The sequence below is a fragment of the Oncorhynchus keta genome, chromosome 6 (genome assembly GCF_023373465.1).
Source record: "Oncorhynchus keta strain PuntledgeMale-10-30-2019 chromosome 6, Oket_V2, whole genome shotgun sequence".
In the NCBI taxonomy this organism is placed as follows: domain Eukaryota; kingdom Metazoa; phylum Chordata; class Actinopteri; order Salmoniformes; family Salmonidae; genus Oncorhynchus; species Oncorhynchus keta.
Genome location: NC_068426.1, coordinates 5,308,649 through 5,317,833, shown reverse-complemented (window position 1 = coordinate 5,317,833; position 9,185 = coordinate 5,308,649). Strand labels below are relative to the sequence as shown.

The following is a 9,185-nucleotide window of genomic DNA, read 5'->3' as shown; positions in this document are numbered from 1 at the left end:
TCATCATCATTCTTTATCAGACACTGTTTCTATGGTCCCATGTACCACTTTTCCAGACCGTGTTTTCAGATTTGACATTACGTTACACTAACTGGCCACTTTATTAGGTAAACCTGTCTAGTATTGGGTAGGACCCTTTATTTGCCTCCACAACAGCCTGAATTATTCACTGTGTTGTACGTTAAGAGATGCTATTCTGCACACCATGTGTGGCATTTCTGTTAGCTTGAATGAGTCTCAACATTCTCCTCTGACCTCTCTCATTAACAAGATGTTTTTCCCCACAGAACTTCCGCTCAGTGAGTGTGTTTTGTTTATCTCACCATTCTCTGTAAACTCTAGAGACTGTAGTGCGTAAATATCCCAGGAGGGCAGCTGTTTCTGAGATGCTGGAACCATCATATGTGGCACAAACAATCATACCACGGTCAAAGATGCTTAGATTACGCATCTTGCCACTTCTAATTTTGGTCGAACAACAACTAAAGCTCTCTACTCTATATACTCTATATATTGAGTTGCAGGCAGCCACGTGATTCGCTTTTTGAAGGAGCCGGCTATTTGCGTTATTAACAAGCAGGTGTACCTAATAAAGTGGCTGGTGAGTGTATGTATGCAGGCCCTTCTAATTGCTTTTCCAATACTGCCAGCTCGTTACTGATGATTGATTTCACATTGAGGTAGGAGTATATAGTGACCTGAGTGGTATCGACAGACAACAACATTGCGATAACATGGAGCCGGCAGATGATCCAGGTCACAATAGAGGTCAAGCAGTGTGAGGAGGAAGACGTGGTGGTCAAAGGAATGGCAGGGGGACAAGCACCCCTTCGTGGGCCTCGTTTGAGCGGTGTGGGGGAACGCGGTAGAGGACAAGGCCACGGACCAAGACAGCGGCAGCAACAGCAAAGAGCGTCCAATGAAATCTGAGCAATAGTTTGTAGATTATGTCGTAAATCATGGCATGACAACGACTGAGGCAACTACAATGATTCAACCAAACCTCAGGAGATCAACCGTGGCTTCAATCATCAGAACTTTCTGCAATGAGATCCGGTAAGTCTTCAGCCGGCACTAAACTTTAGGCTACTCTCATCGGTAAGTCTTCAGCATGTGCTAAACATTAGGCTACTCTCATCGGTAAGTCTTCAGCACTAAACATTAGGCTCCTCTCATCGGTAAGTCTTCAGCACTAAACATTAGGCTACTCTCATCGGTAAGTCTTCAGCACTAAACATTAGGCTCTCTCATCGGTAAGTCTTCAGCGCTAAACATTAGGCTACTCTCATCGGTAAGTCTTCAGCAATGCACTAAACATTAGGCTCCTCTCATCGGTAAGTCTTCAGCCGGCACTAAACTAATGGTGCTTGCCTACGGAGCTGTGAGGGGAACGGCACCTCAGTACCTCCAGGCTCTGATCAGGCCCTACACCCAAACAAGGGCACTGCGTTCATCCACCTCTGGCCTGCTCACCTCCCTACCACTGAGGAAGTACAGTTCCCGCTCAGCCCAGTCAAAACTGTTCGCTGCTCTGGCCCCCAATGGTGGAACAAACTCCCTCACGACGCCAGGACAGCGGAGTCAATCACCACCTTCCGGAGACACCTGAAACCCCACCTCTTTAAGGAATACCTAGGATAGGATAAGTAATCCTTCTCACCCCCCTAAAAGATTTAGATGCACTATTGTAAAGTGGCTGTTCCACTGGATGTCATAAGGTGAATGCACCAATTTGTAAGTCGCTCTGGATAAGAGCGTCTGCTAAATGACTTAAATGTAAATGTAAACATTAGGCTACTCTCATCGGTAAGTCTTCAGCACTAAACATTAGGCTACTCTCATCGGTAAGTCTTCAGCAATGCACTAAACATTAGGCTACTCTCATCGGTAAGTCTTCAGCATTAAACATTAGGCTACTCTCATCGGTAAGTCTTCAGCAATGCACTAAACATTAGGCTACTCTCATCGGTAAGTCTTCAGCACTAAACATTAGGCTACTCTCATCGGTAAGTCTTCAGCACTAAACATTAGGCTACTCTCATCGGTAAGTCTTCAGCAATGCACTAAACATTAGGCTACTCTCATCGGTAAGTCTTCAGCACTAAACATTAGGCTACTCTCATCGGTAAGTCTTCAGCACTAAACATTAGGCTACTCTCATCGGTAAGTCTTCAGCACTAAACATTAGGCTACTCTCATCGGTAAGTCTTCAGCCGGCACTAAACATTAGGCTACTCTCATCGGTAAGTCTTCAGCACTAAACATTAGGCTACTCTCATCGGTAAGTCTTCAGCACTAAACATTAGGCTACTCTCATCGGTAAGTCTTCAGCACTAAACATTAGGCTACTCTCATCGGTAAGTCTTCAGCACTAAACATTAGGCTACTCTCATCGGTAAGTCTTCAGCCGGCACTAAACATTAGGCTACTCTCATCGGTAAGTCTTCAGCACTAAACATTAGGCTACTCTCATCGGTAAGTCTTCAGCACTAAACATTAGGCTACTCTCATCGGTAAGTCTTCAGCACTAAACATTAGGCTACTCATCGGTAAGTCTTCAGCACTAAACATTAGGCTACTCTCATCGATAAGTCTTCAGCCGCCACTAAACATTAGGCTACTCTCATCGGTAAGTCTTCAGCACTAAACATTAGGCTACTCTCATCGGTAAGTCTTCAGCACTAAACATTAGGCTACTCTCATCGGTAAGTCTTCAGCCGGCACTAAACATTAGGCTACTCTCATCGGTAAGTCTTCAGCACTAAACATTAGGCTACTCTCATCGGTAAGTCTTCAGCACTAAACATTAGGCTACTCTCATCGGTAAGTCTTCAGCACTAAACATTAGGCTACTCTCATCGGTAAGTCTTCAGCACTAAACATTAGGCTACTCTCATCGGTAAGTCTTCAGCCGGCACTAAACATTAGGCTACTCTCATCGGTAAGTCTTCAGCACTAAACATTAGGCTACTCTCATCGGTAAGTCTTCAGCACTAAACATTAGGCTACTCTCATCAGTAAGTCTTCAGCCGCCACTAAACATTAGGCTACTCTCATCGGTAAGCCTTCAGCAATGCACTAAACATTAGGCTACTCTCATCGGTAAGTCTTCAGCCGCACTAAACATTAGGCTACTCTCATCGGTAAGTCTTCAGCACTAAACATTAGGCTACTCTCATCGGTAAGTCTTCAGCACTAAACATTAGGCTACTCTCATCAGTAAGTCTTCAGCCGCCACTAAACATTAGGCTACTCTCAAATGACTGCGTGCCAAGGTGTACCACAGAGTAGGTGATGCGACTAATTGTATTCTTACTGTAATTTTCCCTGCAGAGTTGAGACAAGGCCAAATAGGGCACAGGCAAAAGTCTGACTGACCAACAAGAGCGGGCTGTGGTCAATTTGGTTCGGGCCAGAAATGATATCCGCCTTCGGCAGCACATCTTGGACAATAACGACATGTCCAACCATGTGGAAGCCATACGTTTGCAGACTATTGCCCGCATGCTGAAAGGGGACCAGGTGTCTCTAAAACAGCTATACCCTGTGGGCCTTTTGAAAGAAATGCAGACAGAGTGAAGCAACTGACGACTGGCTGTTCAGGTATGTTCGGTTTCAAGATGACTTTTTATGAAAAATTCCCCCAATAATTCTACATCATTGTAATTCTCTTTCCAAAATGTCTTTTTAGAAGGTGATGGAGCTGGATACTGATGAAAACAATCACACGTTCCTCTTTTTTAGGATGAGGTAGGGTTCAACCTGGCCAAGACAAGGATGAGAGGTCTGAATTTCATTGGCCAGCGGGCAACCATCCAAGTACCTGGACAACGTGGGGCCAACGTCACCATGTGTGCAGCTATATCAGAAGATGGTGTGGTTGGACGCAGCCCTCGTATTGGATCATATAATGCAGCTCTCCTTGTAACCTTGATGAGATAAATCAGGTCTGTAGAGCTGATGGCGTGACCTATGTCGTCATGTGGGATAATGTCAGGTTCCACCATGCTCAAATGGTGCAAGCATAGTTTCAGGCCCAGCCACAATTTACCACCCTGTACTTACCCTCATACTCTCCTTTCCTTAACCCGATTTGAGGAATTTTTCTCCACATGAAGGTGGAGAAGGTATACGATAGGCACCCTCACGAACAAGCTTGGCTTTGCCATGCCCGAAGATTCTTCCCAAGATGTTTGGCTAATGAAAACATCCATTGTGATGTGGATGAGAACCTGTGGCCAAATCCACAAGACAGGGTGGTTATTTATTTATTTATTTTATTTTACCTTTATTTAACTAGGCAAGTCAGTTAAGAACAAATTCTTATTTTCAATGACGGCCTAGGAACAGTGGGGTTAACTGCCTGTTCAGGGGCAGAACGATAGATTTTGTACCTTCTGTAGCTCAGTTGGTAGAGCATGGCGCTTGTAACGCCAGGGTAGTGGGTTCGATCCCCGGGACCACCCATACGTAGAATGTATGCACACATGACTGTAAGTCGCTTTGGATAAAAGCGTCTGCTAAATGGCATATATATACCTTGTCAGCTCGGGGATTTGAACTTGCAACCTTTCGGTTATTAGTCCAATGCTCTAACCACTAGGCTACCCTGCCGGGTTGAGAGAAATCTAGAAGTTCAGTAATCAATCCTTTGTTTTGCTTTTTAAAGTAAGTCATGTGATGAACACTGCCGTTCATGTTTTACTGTAGTTTTTCTTTGAAGCAAATTATTTTTGCTTCGATTCAAAGAATCCTGTTGTGATTTTTTAAAATTGAATTTCATCGATAAATTTCAGATTTTGTTAAATGATTCCACTGTATCTGTGTATTCTCTCTTCTAATCCTTGTACTGTGATGTATTTACGTGTAGTAGCATCATGAAACAACACAGTGAAACGTATCAGTATCTTGTATTTGGGTGATCTAAATGAATGTTCCTATGGTATTTCATTATAAATGAGTTATTTGAACCAATGATTCTGCAAGTGCAAGGTTTCTTTAAAGATATGAATGCACAATGCAATGTTTTGAACATTGGACAGCCTGTGTTACAAGTGATAACCGTTTTTTGAGTTTAGTGTCTAGAATTTTGAAAGGTTCTGAAATTAGTGTCAGTGATTGAAATAAACTATAAGAAAGTGATCAGTGGATGACTCAGCATTACTCTCCCTTTCATTGATCAGCATTACTCTCTCTCTCATTGATCAGCATTACTCTCTCTCTCATTGATCAGCATTACTCTCTCTCTCATTGATCAGCATTACTCTCTCTCTCATTGATCAGCATTACTCTCTCTCTCATTGATCAGCATTACTCTCTCTCTCATTGATCAGCATTACTCTCTCTCTCATTGATCAGCATTACTTTCTCTCTCATTGATCAGCATTACTCTCTCTCCCGTTGACCAGCATTACTCTCTCTCTCTCATTGATCAGCATTACTCTCTCTCCCATTGATCAGCATTAGCAGCCTCCACAACCACATCTCCTACACAAGCCTCTGAGACAGCTGCTCAGTTTTTACAGGGTTATTTCTGGCTGTGTGTGGGTGCCTGTGTGTGTCTGTATGCATGTGTGTGTGTGTGTGTGCCTCAGCTGCCTAAAATGCAGTGGATTAGGCCCAAAGTGCTAACTTGCAGATCAAACCCAAGTCCGTACCTATCACCTCAAACTCGCCTTGGGGGGGGGGGTTGATGTGGTGGAGACGGGGGGTGGATTTGATCTGCAAGTTAACACTTCTCCCTCCCTCTGCCCCTCAACCTCCCCTTTTCCCTCGCAGCCACCTCAACCTCCCCCCTTTTCCCTCGCTGCCACCTCAACCTCCCCCTTTTCCCTCGCAGCCACCTCAACCCCTCCCCTTTTCCTCGCTGCCACCTCAACCCCCCTTTTCCCTCACTGCCACCTCAACCCCCTTTCCCTCGCTGCCACCTCAACCCCCTTTACCCTCGCTGCCACCTCAACCCCCCTTCCCTCGCTGCCACCTCAACCCCCTTTACCCTCGCTGCCACCTCAACCCCCCTTTACCCTTGCTGCCACCTCAACCCCCCTTTTCCCTCGCTGCCACCTCAACCCCCCTTTACCCTCGCTGCCACCTCAAACCCCCTTTTCCCTCGCTGCCACCTCACCCCCCTTTTTGTCTAGCTGATGCCTCAACCCCCTTCCCTCGCTGCCACCTCAACCCCCCTTTCACTCGTTGCCACCTCAAACCCCCCTTTTCCCTCGCTGCCACAACTCCCCCCTTTTTGTCTCTGATGCCTCAACCCCCCTTCCTTCGCTGCCACCTCAACCCCCTTCCTTCGCTGCCAACTCAACCCCCCACACCTTTTCACTCGCTGCCACATCAAAACACCCCCTTTTCCCTGAGTGGGTTGTTGCTGAAGATGTGAACAATAAGCTCTTATTGTAGTGACAAATTGGTTCATCATTGACATTAATGTCAAATCAGGATATTTCTGTCAAATCAGGATATTTCTGTCAAATCAAGATATTTCTGTCAAATCAAGATATTTACTGTCAAATCAAGATATTTACTCTCAAATCAAGAAGATATTACTGGAGGTTACAGGAAATTACTGGAGGTTACAGGAAGTTACTGTCATGGAATATTTTGTGGACACGGCTCAAAGACGAACAGAGACCAGAAATCCACCCTGACATTTCTAACTCTCCCCCCCCCCCCCTCTCCACCGTTATTAGCCAGATTATTATTCAAACTGTCTGGCATTTCCCCAAAGTGCCATATGGACCGTCTGCAGCTGATGCAGGTTGAGAAAATATGCATATTTTTGGTGGGCTTAGGCTGATTATAAACCATATGGTCTTCTTGTCTAAAATCTCTGCTTGTCAAATACATATATGTCACGTTCTGACCATCGTTCGTATGTGTTCTCCTTGTTTTAGTGTTGGTCAGGACGTGAGCTGGGTGGTTATTCTATGTTGTGTGTCTGTGTCACGCCTTGGTCTTAGTATTTTGTGTTTTCATTAATTATTTGGTCAGGCCAGGGTGTGACATGGGTGTATGTTGTTGTATTTCGTATTGGGGTTTTTGTATTATTGGGATCGCGGCTGAGTAGGGGTGTTGTATGGGCTTTGCTGCCTGAGGCGGTTCTCAATCAGAGTCAGGTGATTCTCGTTGTCTCTGATTGGGAACCGTATTTAGGTAGCCTGTGTTTCACTTTGTATTTCGTGGGTGATTGTTCCTTTCTCTGTGTAGTTTCACCAGATAGACTGTATTAGGTTTCACGTTCCGTTTGTTGTTTTGTATTTTGTAATAGTTATTTCATGTGTCGCTTTTTTTCATTAAAGATCATGAGTAACCACCACGCTGCATTTCGGTCCGACTCTCTTTTGACAAACGAAGAACGCCGTTACAGTCTGGTTTGTCTATTTCTATGTTTGGCCTGATATGGTTCTCAATCAGAGGCAGGTGTTAGTCATTGTCTCTGATTGGGAACCATATTTAGGTAGCCTGTTTTGTGTTGGGTTTTGTGGGTGATTGTTCCTGTCTTTGTGTTTGTGGCACCAGATAGGACTGTTTTGTGTTGGGTTTTGTGGGTGATTGTTCCTGTCTTTGTGTTTGTGGCACCAGATAGGACTGTTTTGTGTTGGGTTTTGTGGGTGATTGTTCCTGTCTTTGTGTTTGTGGCACCAGATAGGACTGTTTTGTGTTGGGTTTTGTGGGTGATTGTTCCTGTCTTTGTGTTTGTGGCACCAGATAGGACTGTTTCGGTTTTTTCACGTTTCTTGTTTTGTAGATTGTTGTATTTTCATCTTTATTAAAGATGGACGAAACTAACCACGCTGCATTTTGGTCCGTCTCTCTATCCCCAGAAGAAAACCTTTACAGTATACAAGTTACGGCTAATTAAAGTCAGTGGTATGATGGTCTGAAAGGTCAGGACAGTAGGGACGGTGAGAGAGTAAGATGGATATTTTATCCCTTAAAAATAAGACTTTACAATAAAGCCAAGAGGCAAAAGTCTACCTTTTGCCAAGAGGCAAAACTCTACCTTTTTACAGAAATAAACGAATCCTATGCAGATATACTTTACTGTAATGAATCTTAATATTACATGAGATATTAGACGGGGCAGGTCCTGCTGATTCTAACCTGCTCAGCAGCTGGATACCATCTGTTATCCTGACTGCAGTGTTTTAAACAGTGTTTTAATTATCAGTGTTTAAATCATCAGTGTTTAAATCAGTGTTTTATTAATCAGTGTTTTAATCAGTGTTTTAATCAGTGTTTTATTAATCAGTGTTTTATTAATCAGTGTTTTATTAATCAGTGTTTTAATCAGTGTTTTATTAATCAGTGTTTTAATCAGTGTTTAAATCAGTGTTTTATTAATCAGTGTTTTATTAATCAGTGTTTTAATCAGTGTTTTAATCAGTGTTTTAATCAGTGTTTTATTAATCAGTGTTTTATTAATCAGTGTTTTAATCAGTGTTTTATTAATCAGTGTTTTAATCAGTGTTTTAATCAGTGTTTTATTAATCAGTGTTTTATTAATCAGTGTTTTATTAATCAGTGTTTTATTAATCAGTGTTTTATTAATCAGTGTTTTAAACAGTGTTTTAATCAGTGTTTTATTAATCAGTGTTTTATTAATCAGTGTTTTATTAATCAGTGTTTTATTAATCAGTGTTTTATTAATCAGTGTTTTATTAATCAGTGTTTTAATCAGTGTTTTAATCGGTGTTTTATTAATCAGTGTTTTATTAATCAGTGTTTTATTAATCAGTGTTTTATTAATCAGTGTTTTATTAATCAGTGTTTTAATCAGTGTTTTATTAATCAGTGTTTTAATCAGTGTTTAAATCAGTGTTTTATTAATCAGTGTTTTATTAATCAGTGTTTTAATCAGTGTTTTAATCAGTGTTTTAATCAGTGTTTTATTAATCAGTGTTTTATTAATCAGTGTTTTAATCAGTGTTTTATTAATCAGTGTTTTAATCAGTGTTTTAATCAGTGTTTTATTAATCAGTGTTTTATTAATCAGTGTTTTATTAATCAGTGTTTTATTAATCAGTGTTTTATTAATCAGTGTTTTAATCAGTGTTTTAATCAGTGTTTTATTAATCAGTGTTTTATTAATCAGTGTTTTATTAATCAGTGTTTTATTAATCAGTGTTTTATTAATCAGTGTTTTAATCAGTGTTTTATTAATCAGTGTTTTATTAATC

General features: G+C 41.9%; 1 long non-coding RNA gene across 1 annotated transcript; it reads left to right on the top strand.

Moving 5' to 3' along the window:
• Positions 1–748: 748 nt before the first annotated feature.
• LOC118376917 (uncharacterized) lies at positions 749–5,109 on the top strand. The gene is made up of 3 exons (XR_004824122.2): positions 749–1,056; positions 3,334–3,603; positions 3,745–5,109. It is a non-coding gene; the product is annotated as an uncharacterized LOC118376917 (long non-coding RNA).
• The last annotated feature ends 4,076 nt before the right edge of the window (positions 5,110–9,185 follow it).